Consider the following 25297-nt stretch of genomic DNA (forward strand, 5'->3'; position numbering starts at 1 on the left):
CCACTTTTTATAGCTTGGCTATTGACGTCGCGAAATCAATTATTTCTGTGCGCCGGCGCAAATGAGGAGCGATAAAACGTCGATCACATAAAATCGTAATTAAATCGGTACGGTCGGCAGCCTTCGATCGTAGCCACATTGTTTATTCTAGTACCCACGACACTTTATTGAGTTTTGTGGGGCTAGATGGATTTATGTATTATTGCCAGAATATTGATTTGTTTATTTTTTTATTGGCCAAGCCACGCAGATAGTTATTTGTCATATATGAATGTCTTTATCTCATTTAGGTTTTACTTTGTATTTTCGCTTGCAGAAATTAAGGTAAAAAATAAAATATTTTCTATTAAGTACCATTAAATCTATTAGTTCTATTACACAGTTATTTCTATTGTTGTAATTTATGTTTTGTATGTCTTAAAGTAGAATAATAGGACCAAAACGTACCACCTGGAGGCACACAGTGGAAAAAGAGGCGGCATCAGTTGGCCTCGGCTGGGCGGAGCTAGAGGAGGCCGCGCTGGACCGCGAAGAATGGAAATCCCTTCTGAGAGCCCTATGTCCCTGATGAGGGATAACAGGATATCATCATCATGTTTTGTACTTCTTAAAGTAGAATAATAGGACCAAAAAGAGCGATATATATAAATATATGTATGTCTAATAAGTAAGAGTGTTGGTTGGCATTTTGTTAATGAATAACAGAAGCTTCATCAGCATCATCACAGTCGAAATTAAACGTAGTACTCAAAAGAAAATAAAGAAAAAACATATGAAAGATTTTCAACAAAAACCTTACATTAAAAATCAAACCCTTCAACTCGTCCTTCGAACTCTTCACTCAAAAGCCAAGTTCAAACCAAACCAAATCAAAACGAAACCTTATCTTTAAGAGATCAAAGTTGAAAATCGTTTACCAAAAACTATTTAATCACCCAAAAGAGCAGTCTACTATCGATTTTCGAATGTAACGAACAATGCCTTTCACACAATAAAGTGGAATGACAAATGGAAAAGTAGCAAAATGTGAGGGATCATAAAAGATTATCTATCTGGAAACAAATACGGGGGAGGACAATAGTCTCTTTATTAAGGGTCCGAATAGTACACTATAGAAAACTACAGAAGGTCTAGTCGAATTGATATTATATCAAGGAAGCAATATTTTTATGATATAGGAGGCAAACGAGCAGACAAATCGACTGATGGTAAGCAATTACCGTCGCCCATGGACACATGCAACACCAGAGGGGTTGTAAGGGCGTTGCCGGCATTTATGATATATCGGTATTCCAGAGTTTAGATGTGTGAGGCACATTTGTTGGTATAAATTTAGTAATTGTTCTGTATTTACACTAACTTGCCAAAGTCCACATGGAATTACAAAGGAATTGTACATATCAAATTAGTGTAAGAACCAACCAAATTAAAGCATAAATAAACAGCATTTGAAATAATTATTTTTGTGTCTATAATTATTAGTACATACATTACGTAGGAGCTCACTAATCACAGCCATATAATATACATAGGTCAATTTATTTAAAGTATATTAGTTGCTATAATATGATTTTTATTTAGTTTTAATATTTCTTTCAATCATGTGTATGTCTTGTCCAAAAATAAATATAACCTAAAGCTGATCTACTGCCCTTAACTACGCTGTGGCCACATTTAAGTCTAGCGTGCGTCCCCTGAAAGGAAATTACGTCAATAAGATCCATTTCGCTATCCCACGCTCATTCGCCCATAACAAGAAATTCATACATTCACCTTAATCAGTATCAAGCTATTTTAGTCCTTAACGAAGTGGTGTAAATATGTACTGACTATTCAAACCAAAGCTTTTAACACGCTTGGCGTTTACGTTAAAAATGATCTTATTTTGATAGTAGTACAGTGAATATTGGTGTAAGCGCCACGTCGTATAGGACTATTTAGGATTTTGACAGAAATAATGACATGTGGCTACTGATCGTGCGAATCATTGCTGATTTTTATGGGTCGCGCATTTAATACGATTTTACATCTGGTTAAAACATTTGGCATCTGTATTTGATCCTATTTTCGATACCACATGCATTATTATTGTCGTATGAGCTGGTATCTATTTAGAATCCTTTTCTATCTCTTTTCTAGATGTAATTTGGTATGAACTAAGAAGATAGTTTTAGGATTGGGGAAGGAGATATGATATTAGTTATTATAATCATTACACACAGACTAATGGTATGGTATGGTAATTTTTGAAAAAACTCATAAAAATTAAAGAAGTAGGTATATAGAAGCGTTCGTAAATTTATGAAAAAAAAACCTAATTTAATCAGACTTTTTGTTATTTTTACGCGGGCCGTGTTTACATAGTCTTTATAATAAACAAAAATGTTTATTGTTTTTCTAATTTACTAATAACAAAATGTTATACTAATAAAATGTTGCTGTAAGGGACATTTTCAACTATACACCCGCATTTTTCAACTTTAAATGTAAGTGCACATTATTTCAAGTGCGTTATAGACTAACATGTCATACGCAGGCTATAACAACATGCTAGAAGCACTAGAAAACCAATGCTCTCAATACAAGGACCACACATTAATTTAAATTACAAAGCGGACGTTAAGCGTATACTGGCAGATACAACCGTTTTCCCCCAATCGATACTCAACTTTAATACTATGACTATAAAGTTGAAATCAGACTGACGTCAAAGAAAAAAAAAAGTGCAGTTAGCGAATTTTAAAGCGTATTTTAAGCGCATATGGTTCGTATTGCAATGTGGTGTTTTTTTTTAATGTTAATGGCCAGCACGCGACTTCCACTCATAATCGTCTCCCCTCCGATTTTATAATCGGGAATAAAAATGTTTTATCGATTGGGTGGGGCGCCTTAACGCGTGCTATTCACACGATAACGATTTTATTAAAGGCTGCAAGTAATTATTTTGTATGATTATGTGCAGATTGAAGTGAATCTAGCTCGTAAATTACTTAATATGAATAAACTAACTTAAACCATCAGCGTTTGAAAAGAAGAAATATTTGTTTTGGCAGGCGGGCGAAAGATGGCAGTAAAACCAATCCGCCTCTATATCAAATTCTCTCTGCCATATCGTTGTCTAACGTTGACTTTCGGCTCGATTCGGGAAATGAATTAGTGACTCACTAGATATGAAATAGTAAAGATATGTGACGTTCCACTGCAAAAAGTACCTTATGGCGGCTGGCGCCGCGATTCGGGGAATGAATTAGAGATTGACTAGATATGAAATAGTGAAGATATGTGACGTTCCACGGAAACAGGTACGGCCGGTGCTTACGTCGCAAAGCGCCGCAATAATATTGGAGCGGCGTTAATAATAGCGTAAGCGCCAACCCCCATAAGGTACCTTATAGTACCTTTACCCGTAGGACGTCACATATCTTTACTATATCGTATCTAGTTAATTTCGAATTCACTTCCCGAATCGCGCCGTTTATTACCTCTTACAATAAGGGCGGAATACAATAACACCCAATCAGCTCGTGAAACTAAATTATTATCACCATGAAAATACGAATCGTAAATACCCAAGCAAAATCGCTAAAGTCACTTCCATAGATAAACAGTAACTTTACAAATATCGTATGTTACTATGAAACGTGTACACAGATACGTCTTTTATGAAGAGATAGAACCTAATGCCGTTAATATCATATTTACGGCCGCCTATATTTTTCACGTATTAATATATTTAATCACTGAGTATGGTGCAAGTTTATAGCCATTTTAAGGCTGTTTTAAGACCGTATTTAAGCTAATATGGATTAACGTTCACGGCGCAGGTAAATATTGATTTTGGTTGCGACATAGGAATGTGGGGTTTATTGGTTAGTTTGTATTTTATTGTGATTGTGTGGGTTTTTCTATGGTGGATGATTTAATTTAATGTGTTTCCGGATCAGAATGACGGTGGTTATAATCAAAGTTTCATTCAAGGAATATGAAGCAATGACAAAAAGCGAAGTGGACAATTCTGTCGGGCTAAAAGCTCAATGTAGTAGTAGTAGGTAAACATTTAATTGTACAAAGAAAAACAAACAAAGGAAAAAACACACATAATTAGTACAAAGGCGGACTTATTCCATTCAGGAATCGCTTTCCTTTAATGTACGATGCAGAACGTAACACTGGTCATTTTGCCGGCCTATAGGCAGGGAATTTTGTGCGAAAATCCCTTGCCGGCGCGCCTCGCTTAAACCATTCCCTAGTTTAGCAGCGTTACCGTAAAGAAAGACGTAATTTAGTGATCTATTCTTATCCATTCGCCATACTTAGCGACATTAATGTTTGCGGTAAAAAGTCGGAAAGCGCAACTCACACCCACTCACGGGCACTCATCAAAACGTATATTCCACATTACTCGCGATATTACCTAGTTCCACAGATAATGGCACATCGGAGTACGCAGGTGTTGACCTAGTTAGCAACAGTTTCATTGTGGGACGGGCGGGTCTGCGCAGACCGTAGTGAGATTCGCAAAGGGTCGAGACGTCTACGATTAAGGTGCTTTGTTTTTGCCTGATTCTACATAGGAATTGGAGCTTTAGGTATCAATTGTCTTCATAAAATAAAATGCGTGAGTGTCGTGGAACATTCATTTGGAACGAAGGTAAGAAAGGGTCGTGCGTGACGGATTTTTTTTACATTATTTCGCCTAGCCTCCCATCCGCTAAGTCCGTACCGTGCGATATAATAGGAACTTCGTTCCAAAAATGTATAATTGCACGCTGTGTCGGTGCGCGGGAACGAGCGAGGCGAGAGTCTGAAGCTGGTGTAGTGACTGAAATGAAATGAACGAAATGAAATGAAATGAATGACTGATTCATCATGCGAGGGCGGAAGGGCTTCCGCGCCGGAGCCATCCAGATCCAAAAGCCTACACTCTAAAAAATATTTGGTTGGCCCTATCAATATCTTGATGGCCGTAATCAAGCATCTTGATTCCATACGAGCCTAACAAGAACTTAAACACATCAAACAAGGTAATTCTGATTGCTATTACTATTGTTAGGTAACTGAACCAATTAAGATCTTGTTCAATATTTACACGAAAAATAATTATGCTAACTAATTGATCCTAGTAAGATCAACTAAGGGCTTGATAATGAAAACAAACAAGTTAGTTTAACTAAGATGTAAATCAATGTTAACATGAAGAATTACTGTATTAACTATTTGACCCAAATAAGTTCAACTAAGAACACGATTACACCAACTTATGGCGTATTAGCCTGAACTAAGATATTGGTCAATTTGAATCTTAATTGTTTAATCATTTCAACTAAGATGTAAATCAATGTTAACATGAAGAATTACTGTATTAACTATTTTACCTAAATAAGTTCAACTAAGAACATGATTACATCGACTTATGCATCTTATTAGCCTGAACTAAGATATTGTTCAATTTGAATCTTAATTGTTTAATCATTTCAACTATGAAGCTTGTTTAGTACAATACCATTCTTGTTCAATTGTACTATGACTTACTTTGTCGCATTTACTAAAACATTTCTTTCACATCTCTAGTTTTTATACGCGCCGTGCTGAATAATGCTGGTGGTCCTCGTTATTATTCTCAAGGAATTAGTCTTAAATACTAAAATATACATTATACATTTATTTCAGATCTTTTTGGCGATCGGCTTAGACCGGTTTAGCTTTACAAACACGGGAGGAGGCGTGCTTGTGAAATGTGAAGCCATATCGGCCTAGGCCGATCCTCAAAAAGATCTGAAATAAATCTGTAATCTGTATTACCTACTTAGTATTTAAGACTAATGCCTTGAGTATAATGCGAGTACGAGGACCAGCATTTATTCAGCACGGCGCGTATAAAAACTAGCACAAAGAAAATTTATAAAATTTAAACGAATAAGTAGTGAATAAAATATTACAACAAAGAAAGGGATAAAACATAATTAAACTAAATCAAGCCCGTAGTTTTATAAAAAGGGGGTAAATTAATAAAACAAAAAAATATTATAATAAGATGTTATTTATTCATTTAATCATTTTGAAAGTAAACGTTTTGCATTTAAATTCACGCGCACGGATCCGTGTCTAAGCATACGAGGGGTTAACACTCGTTGGTCTAATCACGTTCACACTTGTTGGTCTATCCAAGCACACTACACTCACAGTGTCACTACGCGAGTTTGATTCGGATGTCACTGGTTGTTTTTTAGTCAAACAAATCACAATATTCCACACATTTCACAGTTTAAAAACCCATCTTCACGATTAAAATTGTTGTATTTGTGAATTAAGGCTTCTCTTACCAATCTTGGTATATAGTGGCGTGCTGTCGAAATGACCTTGGGACTATGCAGCTCGATCCAGTGACTTATACTCGACTCAAGGTGACACTGAGCAATAGCTGACTTGTGAGCGTCGTTGTTCTTGACCGCAGCGATGTGGTCTTTAATTCTGCAGGCAATAGTGCGTTTGGTATGCCCACTGTACGAACTACCACAACTGCAATCAACTTTGTACACACCAGGTTTTTCCAGAGGAATAGGTAATTGAATGAGCTTAACGCAACTGCGTGCTACAGAGACTGACTGCTCGGTCGCACGCGCCACGAGAGGGGCGCGGGCGGGGCGGAGAGCGGGTGTACAGCTCTTGATTGATCGGATTAACCGATTATTTAATTTAATTATTAAGAAAATCGATTTAACAAATAATTCTTAGTAGAATGGAATATTAGTTTCGTAATCAATACAATAACTTGATCATAATGGGATTGAGTGTTTTATCTTCGTTGTTCTAAATAAATTATATGTTTAGTTGATTCAACTAGCAAATCTTATGTAAATCAACAAAGACAAAATAATCAAATAAACTATTAAAATGTTCATAACTATTAACATATTTATCTGTTTTAATTAAATTGTCAAGGATTGAATTAACCTACGTTACATAATTATGCCAACAAGTTAATAATAGATGCAAAGTATACAATTGTTAGGATTAATAACATACCTACTTTATTAGTTCAATCACAGATACACTTATTGTTTTAAGTAATCAGCTTTCTTTGATTTATATAAGATCGTTATTGTTGTAATTAACTTAACGTCAACTAAGAGAAAACTGCTCTTAGTTGGTCTTCATTTTTTAGAGTGTACCCCATCGCACGCGCCCCTAATAAGTCCGACGAACTCCAGATTTGATGGACACCCCAGTGTTTTTCATAACTTTTGATGAACAACGCCACGCGTGGTAAATTAAAGAACTAATTTTGCCAAAATGTCGCAGCAAGATGCAAACGGCGCTGTTAATGTCATAAGGTAGGTATTTTACTATTTTACAAAATGCCGACTTTTTACAATTTGCCTTCGGCAATTTCAAAAACGGCGTCGTCATTCTGCAAACGTGAAAACGTTTGTAAACGGCGGATTCTTACAATTTGCCTGCGACAGATACATCTGAAAGTAGGTATAAAAAGAAGTAAATGTAAGTTCTCCTTTGCGCAGTTTCCTACACACAAAAAATGCAGACATCCGGTCGGCGCATACCCTACCACACTCATATTCGTAGTGGAAGTGCGGTGCGCCTCGAGTTTTTTGTTTGAAGGAAAAATGCGCGGCGTTATGGCTTTTTAGTTGACATGTTTTAATTGTGAAAGGTTGACGATGTCTGAATGGGCGCGGTTTTTTAGCCCAGCTTGTTAGCGCGCAGGGGTTGTGTGCCGGTGGTTTGGTTTTTATTCGCGTTAAAGTTCTAGTTAATTGGCCTGGTTTTGAAAAGGATGTAATTGTTAGACAAGTTTCATTTGTATACATATACATATATGTTTTAGTTCCACGCCAAAGTTGAGCTTCCTATTCAAACATGAATTTTTGTAGTGAATTAATTGTCTATTTAGTAGTAGTAGTAGTTAACACTTTATTTTACAAAAAGACATGTTAAAAATAACATACAATTAGTAAGAAGTACAAAGGCGAACTTATCCCTTTTGAGGGATCTCTTCCAGTTAACCTTTTAGTAGATGAGAGGAGGGTAATTTCAGAGCTCTAGTGAATAATGTACAATGTACGCATATTATATCGTGTGTAATTGTGTTTTTTTTTTACTTTAAGCGTTGATAGTTTCTTAGTTCGCTCAAAACTTTACCATTTAGGGGTAAGCACTCGCAATACCCAATATCAGAAATGCAAAGTCAATTACCTACCATAATTCCTCTAGGTCGCGCTAATGCAACAAGGAACCAACATAATGAACATATTAACAACACAGTTTTTCTTTAACAACACTGAAATCAATACAAATAGAAGAGAATTTGCACTGTTACTACCAATCCTTATTATTTTACTAGTCTCTGGTTTAAATGATCTAACGTACATATACAGTGCCTTTCACATCGCCATTACTAACCTAACACATAAATAATGGTACTTATGCAACTTTAAGCACTAAATTTGCGCCTAGAGTTCAAACTAGTAACCTAAACAGACCTACCTATAAATTCCACTAAATCATTACTATAGAAAATCTAAGTAACACCGGTTGACTTTTAGTAAATGATAGCTTTAAGTTATCTAGATTTGGGCTTGTGCAATAAATATTGTATAGTAGTCGTCTATTATATTATTCACTGGAATCTGACATAAATATGTACTAAATAGTAGCAGTACGCAACAGATTTATATTGTATTCTATACAAATGGAAGATATTAACATATCATGCGCTAAGTATTATAAAAATACGATTGTTCAAATCATTAACTTAATGTGCTCTAAAATTTTTCGGCCCATTAGCAAAGAGGCTGGTGGATGTAACTGGGGACCGTAGGGCTGGCAGCTTCCTCGCACAACGCATAAGCATTGCAATTCAGCGAGGTAATGCTGCCAGCGTCTACGGTACCTTGCCGAGGGGCGATTTTTTATTGTAGTTTAGGTTTGATTTTTATTAATTTAGTATAATGTTGAAATAGGTACTTGAGTTGAATGTAGGAATGCACTGATGTGTGCTAAAGTGGGTATACCAAAGGGTAATATGATACATAATATCTATACACTCTCGGCAAGTTCTTTCCATATGCATAAGATATATATATGGTCTTTTTCTTCTTGAAATACCTACACGAAGGTAGTCAATGGCAAACCTTTTTAAGAAAATGTTAAAACAAAGATACCTGTTTTAATTTCTTTCGAGTGTCATACGCTTATTTCAATTGATACACATAAAACCAGTTATCAATTCAGACGAAATTTTATCATTTACCAGTTTATCACTTTTGTGAATTTGCATAGTTTATTATTACCTACAATGTTTATTATAGTCAGATTACGCCTAAGTACCTAATACTTAACCCAGAATTTGAATTTTCTAAATATCTCTCAGGATTGCTAATCTTCGACATCTTTTGCATCCTTAATAACAGTAATAAACAACGTAACCACATGTGTGAAAAGCCCTTACGTAATATGTACAGTAATACACACAATAACACATCCAATACAATCCCAACCTATTCCTATATTGCATAAATTAGGCGACTGCACCCATCTCGCATACCGCCATCACCTCTCAAGAGATTGCATCTAGTCAATATTCCTTAGTACCAACTAACACTGTACCTATTACAATGGTCACGTCGGCTCACTCCAAGCTGAAATCAACCTTAAATCAACTACTATAGATTCAAATTTCATTGGCTTTATACATCGTGAATTGAACTCAGACTAGGAATGGGGAAGGTGATTTGAACTGTATAATAAGGTGGTTTAGATTGATTTTTGAATGAGGATAATCGTGTTTACAAAACATACAGGTTTATATTTAGGATGGTATTGCTTCATAATGTAGGTAAATATATGTAGGATCTATTCATGCTTGAATAATATGTGTTGATCCGTATTTAGATCCTTACATTACACCTGAGTGAAGTGTTTACGGAAATATTATGTTTACGGATACCTATCTAAGACAATATGAAGCATAACAGTATCTACCATCTTTTAACCCTTATTTTAACAACGTAAATAATACTGGAAATAATTTTTGACTGTTTTTGTTGAGGAATTCCAATAAATACTTACAAAGAAAATAGAGCGAACTAACGCTGTAGGTACAGTCGCTATTAGATATATCGGAGCGGCCAAGGTGCTCACAATATCTTAGCACGCGCTAACCCCCTGACAATAGAGGCGTGTTCAGATATTTGTGAGCACCTTGGCCGCTCCGATATATCTGATAGCGACTGTACATACAGATGTAGTGCATAATTGTTTTCCATCGTATTTTCTCGGAAACGTTCGTATTTGTCATGCTAATTCAGTCAACCTCAGTACTTTTTGTACCGATACTGACTGAAATAGCAAGACACGCTACGTTTCCGTGAAAATACGATGGAAAATAATTACCTATTCACTATATAATATTTATACAATACTTTTACGTACGCATATTACGGTACGGAAAGACCTTCCCGTGACCACAGCTGATGCAACTCAGCTGAAACGTCGGAATTAAAGGTAAAAACAATGAAATTATATCGCGGTAGACCCGTTTGTGTAATTGAATATGTGTACAAAACGCGAGAGTTTAAAGTGTTATACTTTTACGTACGCTCTATTTTATTTGTATTAAGTACAATTTTTAGCAACAAAAATTTAGACATAGATACATGTACCTTATCGTTTCAAAATGAGAGGGTACCTAAGTTCGATTGTGTGGGAGCGATTATTTGGCGAAGGGTTCGTTATTCGTGAGACTGTTAAAAAACCGGGCAAGTGCGAGTCGGACTCGCGCACGAAGGGTTCCGTACCATAATGAAAAAAAAACAAAAACAAAAAAAAGCAAAAAAAAAACGGTCACCCATCCAAGTACTGACCCCTCCCGACGTTGCTTAACTTTGGTCAAAAATCACGTTTGTTGTATGGGAGCCCCATTTAAATCTTTATTTTATTCTGTTTTTAGTATTTGTTGTTATAGCGGCAACAGAAATACATCATCTGTGAAAATTTCAACTGTCTAGCTATCACGGTTCGTGAGATACAGCCTGGTGACAGACGGACGGACGGACAGCGAAGTCTTAGTAATAGGGTCCCGTTTTACCCTTTGGGTACGGAACCCTAAGGTCCCGTTTTACCCTTTGGGTACGGAACCCTAAAAAACGGAAAAATTTACCCATAAGCTTTTAACATTTTTGAATAAACGGGTAGAGGTATTGCTAACTATGCCACTATCGATGACGCACCACTGAGCGCGAACAGCGCCCCTTATATAAAGCCAGCCATTAATCATACTGTCATACCGCGGTGCAAAGTTTAAATATTACTTTAACACCGCTCGGCGAACAATATCTTAATTTTATTGCGAGGTTAGTACCACGAACTAGTTTATATAAAGGTGTATTGTATATAATATTTTCTATGATATACGCACAGTTGGTACTGCCAACCACCTAAGTGGTGAAAATGGAAATATTGTCCCGTAGAGCGATGGCGGAAAGTAGCGGCAGGGATTATTCCGAACTTACCTACCTAATAAACCTTAACTCGTAGAGTAAAAACGTATTTTTCATACTAAGAAAACTTTGAAAAACACACGCCGCCATTTTCATACGACAAAATTGATGCATCTAACACCAACACGATCCCTCATTTTTGCCACCACCCAAACTCCAAACTAAAACTTAATTCACAAAAGTCATATGTCACTATAAGATCAGTGTGAACATACGACTTTGTCTAAGTAAGGAACTATGCTGGCGAAGGACAAAGTTGCAAACTACCCACCGAGAGATGGCGCGAGTTTCTTTGAGCCAATTGTGACTGCATAGAAGTTGGGACCGTTGATTACTTCTCTAGAAGTGTACCTGAAAGAAAAAAGGTTTTCGTTAGATTTATTTAGAAAAAAAGGTGAACTTGTGACTAAACTTGAAAATAACAAAGGAAGAAATTGGTTTTTTCTTAGATTTACAATAGTCGAGACAGTTATCTGTAAACATTATTGCAATGAAATTAGGTCAGTTAAGTGCCTTGTTAGTGCAGCGTAATATTTGAATACAATAATCTAAATTTTTATCTTTTTATCGGGTTTCAAAGTGGATTTAGTTTATACTTGATAGATAATTTTAATAACAACAATTACACAAATAATGTGCTGCCCAGCCGTATAATGATTGTTACATGGACTTTAAGATTATGACCACAATGTAGAAAATCAAAAATGTAAAAGAAGCCCCGCGTACTTGTACAAGAACAAATTAATTTCGAGTTAACTTTTAAAGTAATAAATGAAAGTTATAAATTAAAAAAAAAACACTTAGCCTAGCCCAGTCTGGGTCTCACGAGGTTATAACCATTTGTCAAGTACTCAAGTACAGTCGCCATCAGATATATCGGAGCGGCTAAGGCGCTCACAAATATCTGAACACGCCTCTATTGTCAGGGCGTTAGAGTGCGTATTCAGATATTGTGAACACCTTGGCCGCTCCGATATATCTGATGGCGACTGTACCTAAACACTTATCACTGTAATGTATACCAAATTCAATAAACAGCTATTAAGCTTTAAAACGTTAATAAATTCCATCTCTTTCTAACAAACATTGCAGCAATATAACAGAAAGAGCCAAAATAATGTCAAACTCTCCCGAAGGGTGTCACTGTACCTACTTAATAAACGTCATCTGAATTATTCATATCCGAGGATGGATCGCAATAACTAGAAAATGCCAGGCGAATGTGGACTTTACGACGTTATATTAAAGGTGACGGTTAACGAGTATTTAGAAGGTTTTAAGTTACAATGTCTTAGGCGTTGTGATTTGGAAATCAAAGGAGTTTATCTGCAATGGAAGATTTGGTGCGCGTTTCCATTGTCGTGATTTGTTTGACATCCGGCCGTGACATTCTCGAGTCAAGCCGGACGAGCGTAATTTTTGAGTTGTGAACTGCGTGATTTCAGCTGCAGAAATTCTAATTAAATCAGACAACTCATAAGATAAGATAAGATTTATTGTTTAACTGTGTACAAAGATGTTACATAATATAATTAACAACCAACAGTTCATCACTGATGAATAAAATCATGAGTCGCCAAACAACCATCAAATAGGTGTGGACCAAACAGGCGTTTTGTATGAAACCGAATACAGCAGAAATTGAGCAACCGAAATTACGCGACACCCAACTCAAAAAATTACGCGTCTGGCTTTACCCTAATACGTACCTTAAGATTTTTCGCAGATTTATAATAAAGCCCTCTCTCTTTTAAAAGTTAGTTAAAATTGTATCCTTTCTCATCAGAATCATAGAGAAGACGGTTTTTTTTCATTCATTAGACTGGCGAAAACTTTTGTTTATTGCAGTGGGTTAAAAATGAAATTCATTTTTCTTCTCTCATACTACATTATAAACGAGTCAAAGTTAAAACTTAAAAAATAATAATTAAAACTGATGCGCCGCTGGAAAGTTTCAAAAATATCGAAATTTCTACAAGAGGAAAGTACAAATAAATGTCCTTACCAGGATTCCAGAATTCGAACCCGGGACCTGCTGCTTTGTAGTCTGCTGGGACGTCAGGTTCACAAACAGACTAGGCCAGGAGGCCGTCAAAATTGACTCATGCGTCATCAAAACGAAACCTTGGAAACGCGCCCTAAACGGTAACTATTGACTCTACGCGCCAAATCTGGGCGGAATACATTTTCCCTTTTTGTCACAAATCCCGAGTAATGTAAAGGAGGCTTTATTAGGTTTTTGTTAACATTTGGAGTGTTTCGGAGCCAGGTACGGGACTTTAGGTTATTTAAATGTAATGTGTATCCACCTCTATTATTATTCAAGTAGGTATCTTGGCGTATTTGGGAGAAAAATAGATTCTATTTGATAAAAGAAAGTGAGAGGGCGTCATTATAAACGCCTTTTTTGCATACAAATTTGACATCGGCTGTTGGTGCGCTGAGGCCAAGACTTTTATTGCGGAAGTGGGCAGGCGTTTGAGAGAGAGTGGTCATGACCCTCGCTCCGGGTCGTTCCTTATGCAAAGGTTGTCCATTGCAGTTCAACGTGGCAACGCGGCGAGCGTTATGGGCTCTTTTGCATCTGGAGGGGCGCGGGGCGAATTTTGTGAATAGTTTTTGTGTTAGTTAATAGTTGTTAACTTGTTAGTTTAGGTTAAGATTTTTGTGATTTTGTAATTTTAAGTTAGTTATTCAAGTAGGTATTTTCGTGAAGTATTTCAGTTCGAAAACCCAATTACGAATCTCGTTTTAAAAAAAAAACATTTTAACGTAAAAAATCTTCAAAGATAAAATAACCCTTTTTATTTCACCTGCACAGATTCCGAAATGAGGAAAAAATACCAATTAAGAGCACAAAAAATAACGAACAAGTAATCAATCCGTTAATCCAAATTTAAAAATCAGCGATACGTTTAACTCGATTATTCTGAAATATAAAAACCGGCCAAGCGCGAGTCGGATTCGCCCACCGAGGGTTCCGTACTGTTTAGTACCTGTTGTTATAGCGGCAACAGAAATACATCATCTGTGAAAATTTCAACTGTGTTAGCTATCACGGTTCGTGAGATACAGCCTGGTGACAGACGGACGGACGGACAGTGGAGTCCTAGTAATAGGGTCCCGTTTTTTGGATACGGAACCCTAAAAAAGGGAAAAATAATTGGGGAAACTTCGAATGCTCATTTTAAGAACAAGAGGGTCTTCAATAGAAGGGTGATTCTTACAGAAATATTATTAAATGGAATCGATTGTCTGCAGAAGTGAAGACAAAGGGTTGATTATGATTCTCCATTTTACCTATAAGTTGTTTGGGAAAGGGCTTTGTTCGTTGACACGTTTTTGTCATCGGCTTTTAGGCGAAAATAAAATTTAAGCCTTTAAAAAGGACATTAGGCGATGTCCTTTTTAAAGGCTTAAATTTTATTTTCGATTTATTGAGATATGTAGGTAGGTATATGTATCCTGTGGATCCGATGAAAATATGATAGAACTATGATGTTTTATTCCGAAATGATGTTATTTTGTTATAAAATTGTTGATACTCGAATCTATTATTAAGTTAAACAAACCTTTGTATAATATACTGCTAAAGCCCTCGGTCCTTCCTATAATACCAATTACATCAATGTAATTTAAACCATTTCCAATTGGAACAAAGATGCATTTCTTTTGTTTCCTTCGATTTCATAACCAAAAGAAATTCCACCATATTTATTTCATTATTACTTTCAAATTGAGCTGCCAATTTTGGTTTAATTAGCCTTAGGATTAGGAGTTTAAATGTCTGTAGCCCGTAGCAGTAGTTGTGAAGACAGTTTTGACGTTAATCGACAGCTTTACGTTTTCTGACAATATAAAGCTAAAACATATCTTAGCTGAAATTGACAAAACATCACTGACGTGTCCTTTTTAAAGGACACAACGAGCAAAACCAATTAATAGTTGCGGTACACTTTTATAACCATAAATCACCAAACGTGTTAAATTTTATCGGGACAAAGAGTTTTAAAAAACCGCCACCCCGAATCCTAATTAAAGATTAAAATTTCGAAGGGCGGTTTTAAATTCATTATGAAAATTTCGCGGTCCAAGTCTCAACGCAATTCGGGATCGCGTCAAATGATTTATTGTGTTACTGATGCGACAATTTTGGAATTGGGGATAAGTACTTCATAAAGGTCTATAACCACAAATAAAACATGTTTTTCCTGGTTTTACGCTCTAGATATACTTAATTATAACCGATTTTATTGATTAGAGACTTTCTACATACGAGTATGGACTGTTAAAGTTTTAAACCTACAAAATTTTTAGGTTACATAGTTAGAATTTTTCTACTCTCAGGTGCAGGCTAGATATTTGCCTCTAGGTTTTGTTAAAATTGCTTTTGTTCCTGAAAACCAAACTTCCCCTTAATTGGTAACATGACTCCTGCAATAGCCTAGGGATGTTTACTAACACATGTGTTCGTGTCTATGAAATCTTTTTGCATATATTCTTTCCGCTTGGCTACCTCGCAAGACTCAAGCATTTTTGCGCTGTTGAATGTGGAGCTTTATTTAGGTTTAAAGATCATTTATCCTCATTAAGAATTTAACAATTCACTTAACATGATAACTTTAGTTATTTGTACAACAAGAGATCAAAGTTTGATATTTCTTCGAGTGCTTATTTTGAGTCCCGTGCAAGCGAAAGATTCTATAATAGATTTACGAGCGTAGCGAGTGAATCTAATTTAGAATCTTGAGCGTAGTAAGGGATTCAAAAGTGCACGAGATGTAAATAACTTTGATCTCGAGTAGTACACAAAATTTTTCACCCTAAGCAGTGAGAACATACCTAGAGGGACAGAGATAATAGAACCCAAGTATATCGAACTTGTATTAGACCCCGCATGTTGAAATGACATTTGACTATAAAGGTCACTTGAATGTCATTTTGTCTCACTCAGTGAGCAAAATGCGATTTTGCTCACTGAGTGAGACAAAATGAGTCAGTGAGGAAAATCGCATTTTGCTCACTGTTTTTAAGAAGCAAAGTACCCTTGTTCGAGCTGCTGAGGTGAAAAAACTATTACTTAATAATAAGCGTTAAGAAACTAACAAGAAGGTAGTTCTACACAATACTCGGACAATAAGTTACCGATTTACACATTACCGACTCATGCGATGCCCTAACATTTTAAACAAGATAACGATGTCAGGATGTCACTGAGATACTCGGACTGAAAAACATTATATCTAAATAAGTTTTTGGCAAAAAATACAGACAACGGGACAGGTGAAACTATAAAAGCTTGTAATAAGTTTTTGGCAAAAATTACATTTTTGGTACAAGCTTTTATCGCTGACTGTACTTTTCTTACGACACAACTAATACTCATCGAGACAATTCTAAAAACCCCTAACACAATTCGGTTGCGTTATTTCATCACAGAGTTCCTATGGCCACCTCCTGTCTCCATCATCAGATCAGCTCGATGATACCATAATATTGCATTGTCATCCGATTTATACCTGCATGCAAAATTTCAGCTCAATCGGAAACCGGGAAGTGGATCAAATTTAACTTGCAAGATTTGATTACAGACCGACAAACAGACAGACAGTCAGGTGAAACTAAATAAAAGCTTGTAAAAAGAGTTCAAATCTCGAATTGAATTTGTACTTGTACACGTACTCGGGGTTTACGAGATTAATGAAAATCACTGTAAACTGTAAAGGGCGAGTTTTCTACATAACATCCCAAGTATTATCCTTATTACATATAAGTTAGCCTACGTCCCATGAAAGCCGCCATTTACATTGTTTTAACACGACCTTTGTCCGTCATTCTTTGGCCCGAATCTTTTCTAACTTGAGTTATGACGTTAGGCGTAATTACTTTGTTCTTTGCTCTTTTAGTTAAATTTTGTTAATAATTTTCTCTTTTAAGGGCTTGAAGTGTTATCGTTGGCTGTTTAGAACTTTAACTGTTTTATAATTTTAGGGTCTGTTTACACATTAATTAAAGGGCTGTACGAAAAATATCGTACATTGACCAGCCTGTACCTATCTCTATCGCACGCGCGTAATTATATTGCCGTCCCGCTCACCCTGTGGCGGTCAATGCTACTGTGCGACCGGGACAACAATATACTTAATTATGCTCGTGTGATAGAAATAGAAACACTGGAACAGGCGGGTTAATGTAAGAAATTCTTTGTGCTTAGCGTCCGAAATTTAACAATGTCTAAAACCGTTGTGTAATTTGATTTACCTATAGTAAAACTCGTTATAAAAACTCCCATTCCTTTAACATCTAAAATACCTCTTGAATTCGTCAACATTTAATAAACGATACAAATAAAATGTGTCTAAGCATCGAATCGATTAATTTCATTCGATACAAACTTGACATTCTACAAATCGATTTTAAAATCGACCACGTTTATACGACTGTCATCAATTTTGTCCAACTTCATAAATTAATTTGACTATTCTAATGAGACGAACATTAATCAATTTGCGATACAAATCATTATCCTCTAGCCGCCCAGAGACCTATAAAAAGGTCACCTGTGCCATTCTAATTTGAATCTTTGTTTTGACACATCAAAGTTCAATTTTTCTTGGCAAGGTTTGACGTCTGGGCGGCTAGAGGTTGTGTCCAATGATAGCTTTTTTATAATTTCTGTGCTTTTAAGGTTAATTTTACCAGTTTTTATACCTACGACCGGTTTTATTTGTAGATATGGCTGTTTCGTAACATTAATCTTACACATGTCAATAATAATGTATGTATGCGTTTATCGCACATTAAAGACTACACACATTTATTTTGTGAAGATTAATATTTAAATATTGACTCATCCAACCAGCTGATGACTGAGAAAGATTTTTTGTTTATTTATTTGAATATGGCGATGTTTTAAAAAGTAAAATAACCTGAAGGTCTAGCTAGAACATCAGTTTGTTTAAAAAATATAAAACTCAGCTAAAGACAGCCTTAATTGGCCTTAAATGGAAAATAGATGTACTGTACTTCTTTTTTTTAAGTTTTTACCTACATATTTTTTTTTCTACCTACATATATATTGAAGTACATATACCGAAATATATTTTTAAAGATCAATGATGTACGTCAAACAGTTTCTTATTTTTTTTTCTTCCAATTAAATGGAAGTCCTTTTACGACCTTTTCCAGGTTTAAATTACAATCTATTTAATTACACAAACGGGTCTACCGCGATATACTTTCATTGTTTTTATCTTAAATTCCGAAGTCTCAGCTAAGTTGCACCAGCTGTGGTCACGGAAAGACTGAAATATGTGTGATATATGAGTATAATACTCTATTACCCTGTTGCAATATCCCAATGTCCTTCCTGTAGGACATTTGGAAAGAACCTTTTAGCCATCACCACAGAATAAATAACAGTACTAGGTACAGAAGACTCACTCTCTAACAAAACGCGTCTGTTACGATCAGCACAGATATGGCCGCTAGGTGGCGACAGCGCCACGCGCGGCTTATTATTATGGCTTTCCCCAAAATTGGGGCGGAACGGATGTACTTTTAGCTACCTGTAGCAAAGCGACGAAATCGCGGAGTGAGCCACGCCTGGTATCACAAAAAAGAGAAAAGTCGGGTTCAAGGCTCAAAATAGAAATTTTTAAATTTTACATTTTCTGATGATAAATTCCTCGTTTGTGGATCACAAAAATTTATCACAATGTAGATAACTTTTAATTATTAACAAAAAACCGCAAACTCAGAGATAAAGCTGAGGGCACACCGCGCGTAAATATATAATTCGAACTTAAACCCGTCTTCGTAGGAAACTTCATTAAATATTGCAGATTTATGCTAAACGTTACTGTGGTCCCTTTTTTATTGCCGCGTAAAAACTTAACTCGAATTAACTCTTGTAACTCGAGTTTAGTTATCGTCGAATTTTAATTTTAATATGATAAATCTTGGAGTTTGAAATCTTTTTTGTTGTAAGATGGTTTAAGAATTTATGAGACAAAAGAGAAATGTACATATAACTTCTCTTGTTTCATAGATAAGTCTATGAGAGAATTCATTCGTTTTTTCTGTAAGAACCTTGATTATGAGAGAGAGAGCGAGAGAGAAAGAGAGAAGAGTGACTAATACAACTATGGTTCAGTTTTTAACGTAAATTATTAACGAGCCTTTTTGATTTGTACTCGTTACATTTATTTTCGTGCTTAGATATACCTACTTGCTTTTTCTACATTAGATACTCAACATAAATTTGAAAAATACTTATATTATATTTTAATGGAACTTGAATTTGGGCCATAGTTGTAAGTTGTGGACTAAAGTTACTTGACTTTGCGGTTCAAATTTTATGTAATTTCAGAATGTCGTTTCAAAATGATCGTAACTTCGATTGTATGGAGGTTTGTATGACTTTTATTAGTACACAGTACACACTGACGCAAACTGATGGTTCACAGTGACCCGCGAGCAACGAGCCAGTGTGAACGTGACCTATCTTTAATTTCAACCGTAAGTACTTTTAAAAGACATGATATGCCACTCCCATACTCCCAATTTGTCCCCAACTTTATGGCTCCTCTACACGACGGGCCAACGCCGGCCACTCCAAGGGACGCAGCCATGCGGTAGAATGAGATAGCAATATCACTTGCTCCCTCTAACGCATACTTAAATGCGTCCCTTGGAGTGGCCGGCGTTGGCCCATCGTGTAGAGGAGCCATTAGAAGTTGCTACAACGGTTTTTATTTAGCTAACGACATACCCGGACCATTTCCGGATACGGAACCCTGGGGTTCCAAAGGTACGGCCCCTTCCGTCCGAAGCGCCAGCGACGCCCCCTGGCGTTGAATAAGGGGCATTAAGAAATTACGATTTATTGGTGTTAATGTAAGAGGAATTTTATTTAGAACAATTGGACGTAGTTACGCGAAAACGTTCCAACCCACAGCGACCCCATTTTGAGATAAACGCAATTTTGTGTTTTAGCGGTACACTTTTTCCCTGTAATTATTTCGGGCAAATACTATTGGTTTTACTGTGGAATGCCAAACTGGTTATTGAATGATATGCATATTTTTTGAAAATACATAATACAAGGGGCATATAAAAAGGTAAAACGAGTTTGAAACGTTTTCGCTAAATTTAATTTTGTATGAAACTTGTTAAATAGCAATTATGCATAAACGTTCCAAAACGAATTTAAGTGTATGTAATGAATTTAAATTGACCTAAAGCATATAACATTGTTTTCTTCTTTTTGGTTATTTAAGTTTGATTGGTTAAGTTTTGGAGGAGGAAACAATCGAGTAAGAAACCTCGATTATAGAGATTTTTACGCAGGATGTTTCGCCTGTCCTCTAGGCTCTGAGCAGCCCTACGGACATCCGCCTCGTTTTCCCCCAGGAGGGCTAGGTCGTCTGCATACCCAATAATTCGGTGGCTACCGTTCAACTCTACTCCGCCACCAGAGGCTATAACTTTCTTGGTGACATATTCGAGCACCAAGTTGAAAAGTATGGGAGAGACATAGATATAAACTATGGATGAGCGCATGCATACGAATTGCCTGTTGCGAGCTTCATGTCAGCAAAAAAGCGCCATCTGTTACACACTGCGTACAACTACGTGAGCTCGACTCTCGCGATAACTTTGTACGGGCGTACAAGGCTTGTTAAGTTTATTCGCGGTTTATATCAGAGGAGCGTCGAATAAGTTTATGGTTAATCAAAACGATATTTATTGTATTAAAATGGGCGAACTTATCCTTCTAAGTTTCCGTTCTTCTACGTTATTTCGTGATGTCATTATCGTCTCAGGCGGCAATGCAATATTTTAAACATTCGCGCCGTGCGGTGTGCCGCCCTGTGTAAAGGCTCCTCTTCACGTTGGGCCAACGCCAACGCCAACGAGAGACGCATTTATGCGTTAGAAGGAGCAAGTGATATTGCTATCTCATTCTACCGCATGGCTGCGTCCCTCGTTGGCGTTGGCGTTGGCCCAACGTGAAGAGGAGCCTTAAGCCGGCTCTGTCAAGGTCGACAAGTTGGCCGAGCTACTAGCTACAGCAGTACAGTTCGATAAGTACCTCCCGAGCTTTCGCGGGTAAAATGCGGCGAACAACTATTTCTGTCAGTTTCTTGTTTGCAAAACAGGTAGAGTAAAAAAGAAGGAATCTATACAGCAATACAAACTAACTAACTATTTTGGCTCAGTGATCCAAAGAGAATCTTGGCCTCCGAAACGAGAGCGTGCCACCTGTCCACAAACATGATGCAAAAATATAAGTAGGTAATGGAAAGTAATAAATACAGCGATGTGAATTAATCGGTGTTTGAAAATGCGCGCTTTGTTCCTAGCGCTCACCTGTTAAATTTTTTTGAGTTTTACCTACAGTTAATTAAAAACTTATAAAGCCTAACAAGTTCCTTTTTAGCCCTCGCCACGTTGCGGATTTTCGATGGAACTAATTTATTTTAATGGCAATTATTTTGTTTGACATCCGACATTGAAAGTCATTGAATGTCACCGATGTAAACAAATCGAAAATGATTGTAAATATTTCAGGATAATAATAGATTTTGCAATCAAAATGCCCAAAAAAATTCACACCGATGCTAAACAAATAATTTTAAATACATTAAAATACTTGCGACAGAAAAAGGATACGGGATTCAGTAGCATTCCATTAAACAATGTTGTGAAATTATTTGTTGACATGACGGGTACTGATTTTCATAGTGAGTTTGTAATAAACTGGTTAGTTTTGTACTAAATATGAATATTAATTATTAAATTATTATTTTTCTCATTTAAGGCGTCTTTAGTGCTATAATCAAAAATATTTATTATAAGAATGAGCCATTACCACCACGAGTGACTGAATCTGGTAAATATATATACGGAGGTCGAATATTTAGAATCAAATTATGGCGGATAGGTTAATTATTCATACTTAATTATCAACTAAACATGCTCTTTCGATTGGGTTTCGATTGGGAAACATACTTCTACAACTCACATGTACATAATTGTATACCTCACTCGCTCTTGCACGATGCCAATACACACTGTCCCGACTATTCATGACGTACACGTATTGTTGCTATATGTAAGCTGTTTGTAGCGACATTATATCAGGGCTAAAAAAGAACTTGTCAGGCTATACCTGACAAGAATTAATATACTAGGTACCTAAGTCAACGAATAAAACAATAACAAATACTTGATCTTGTTATTTTGAATGTTTTTAATAATTATGTAAAAGAAACGGGAACAAACTCTGTAAGTCAGACAATAGGTACTTTAATTTCGGTAATTATATCCGGTAGGTAATCAACTAATCATATTTAAGTAAATTTACCTATACAAATCACGCATTATGCATTTCTACTTCATAATAACTTCCAAAGAGAAATGACGTCCTTACAAGGTTAATGCATTAGCGCTATGACGTACGAGCGAACATCAGTTGCGCGTGAGAATGAAATAAAATTATCGTTTAAAATTGGTTTTAAGCAATAAATAAACCTAATTGGAAATTACTTACCGATGATATGAGGTCCCATTTTTTTTCATATACTTCCTATAATGGTTTTTGCACCCTTTTACAACGCAATAAGGCATTTTTGTGTTATGCTGCGTGACAACTTTCTACTGCGCAATTCGCCACACGACTGAGCGCCGGGGTGTGATAAATGCAAATATCACACCCATGTAGCGGCCCCCTTTTTAGTGCTCGTTAGCCGCGTCCTTACGAAGTAATATATATGTCCATGGGGAGAGAGAGCATCCCCTTGCTTGAGACCCGTACCGACATCAAACTGGTCTGTTAGGCCGACTCCCGTTTTCACCGTCATTTTGCTCGTTGAGGAAGAGGCAGTGAAGGTTGACCTACGAATTAGTCGGGAGAAAACTGAGTACCTTCATATGAAGCGATACAGAAATAACTATTCGTAGGAAAGATCTCACTATAGGATAAACCTCTTACAAAGGTGTAGAGAAATTTAAATATCTTGGGTGTATCGTCACAGACAGCAATCGGAGGGAAGAGGAGATCCAAACCCGAATTCAGAACGCGCTCCGGTGCACAGCTGCTCTTCTTAAAGTGTTGGTGTCCAGGCTAATGACCAGAAAGACGAAACTCCGTATATACAAGACTATAATCAGACCGATCTTGATGTACGGATGCGAAGCCTGGACCCTAACACAAAGAGAGGAATACGCACTGCTGGTGGCTGAACGGAGGATCTAGCAGAAGATACTTGGACCCACTCGCGGAGAAGATGGCTCATGGAGGATACCTACGCAGGAACCAGGAAATCGAAGATCTAGTGGCCGAGCCCAATATAGTCGGAGAAACGAAAGCCTCAAGACTCCGATGGCTCGGGCACGTGGTCCGTATGGGTGAAGATCGAGCGGTTTGGAGAGCGTACTCGGGCCGTCCGGAGGGTCGACGACCGGTTGGGCGTCCTAGGTATCGCTGGAGCGATGAGGTCGTGAAAGATCTGAACGAGCTCGGTGCCGTCGATTGGACAGAAACGGCGCATGACAGAGAAGCATGGCGTTCCTTAGTGTCAGAGGCTAAGATCCACTTCGGGTCACTGCGCCACGGCAGTAAGTAAGTAAGTAAGTATGTTTCGCCTGTGCTGCAGTTGTACTTATCGCACTAATTTTAAGGGCGGAGTCAAGTTTCTAAATAAGTACACAGACAGAAAAGTGATGGGCAATCGTCGACATTTAATGTCGATAATCTAGTGATGTAAGAAGCGCTGGTGGCCTAGCGGTGAGAGCGTGCGACTTGCAATCTGGAGGTCGCGGGTTCAAACCCCGGCTCGTACCAATGAGTTTATCGGAACTTATGTACGAAATATAATTTGATATTTACCAGTCTCTTTTCGGTGAAGGAAAACATCGTGAGGAAACCGGACTAATCCCAATAAAGCCTAGTTTATCCTCTGGGTTAGAAGGTCAGATGGCAGTCGCTTACTTAAAAACTAGTTCCTACGTCAAATCATGGGATTAGTTGTCAAGTGGACCCCAGGTTCTCATGAGCCGTGGCGAAATGCCGGGATAACGCGAGGAAGAAGAATCTAGTGATGTAAGAAGTTATCGATAAACCGTCTTGTGTGAAAATATCTAGATCATCCTGAGAGACAAGGGGTTTCGGGTTGAGAGGGAACACATTTTTGAAGTTATGTACCTATAAAATCTATTTTGAACTTTTTGATTCTAATATTTCAAAATTGAAATTGATATGAAATTTATTTTATTGCATGGTCATGGGTTTACAAAATTCTTTAGGTACAAGATTGGCGATTCGAAATCTCGCACGAAATATCCGAATAGAGATTGGGTATAATATTTTAATTTTTTGTTTTTTTTTGAGGTTGGGTGTTTCGAGATCTCGAGAGTCACACTTTCGAGATCGAGATTAATATCTCGACGAGATCGAATTTGACAAAGTAACTAAAAATGAGTTATTTTAATCAAAAATCTCTAAGAATTCCATATTCATAAATATGTCGGCGGCACATCGGCATATTTTTTTTTCAGATTCCTTCTACTCTTTTTAAAAAAAAAATTAATTATAAAAAAATGTTAAATACGTTATTTAGTCTTTTCTACTTTACTAACTTTTTTGTTCGAAAGGGCATTTTTTGTTCTAAAAATAGATTCCTTGTCCTTAATTTATCCGAAAATAATATATTACATGCCCTAATAGGTATAGTTTTAGAGAAATGCAGCTCCAAGTGAAGCGCGGCAGTGGT

At 36.8% G+C, this 25297-nt stretch overlaps 1 protein-coding gene across 6 annotated transcripts in view; it reads right to left on the bottom strand.

The window, feature by feature from the left end:
• The window catches only part of LOC134675405 (latrophilin Cirl), a 514068-nt gene that overhangs the window by 327863 nt on the left and 160908 nt on the right, over positions 1-25297 (bottom strand). Inside the window, exon 1 of one of the 6 annotated variants that reach the window (XM_063533612.1) lies at positions 11791-11860. The exons of the other annotated variants lie outside the window; for them this stretch is intronic. The gene's annotated coding sequence lies outside the window, so the exon portion shown is untranslated. Of the gene's footprint in view, positions 1-11790; positions 11861-25297 lie in introns of those variants that run through there. 6 annotated transcript variants of the gene reach the window in all.

The sequence above is a fragment of the Cydia fagiglandana genome, chromosome 22 (assembly GCF_963556715.1).
Source record: "Cydia fagiglandana chromosome 22, ilCydFagi1.1, whole genome shotgun sequence".
Taxonomy (NCBI): Eukaryota; Metazoa; Arthropoda; class Insecta; order Lepidoptera; family Tortricidae; genus Cydia; species Cydia fagiglandana.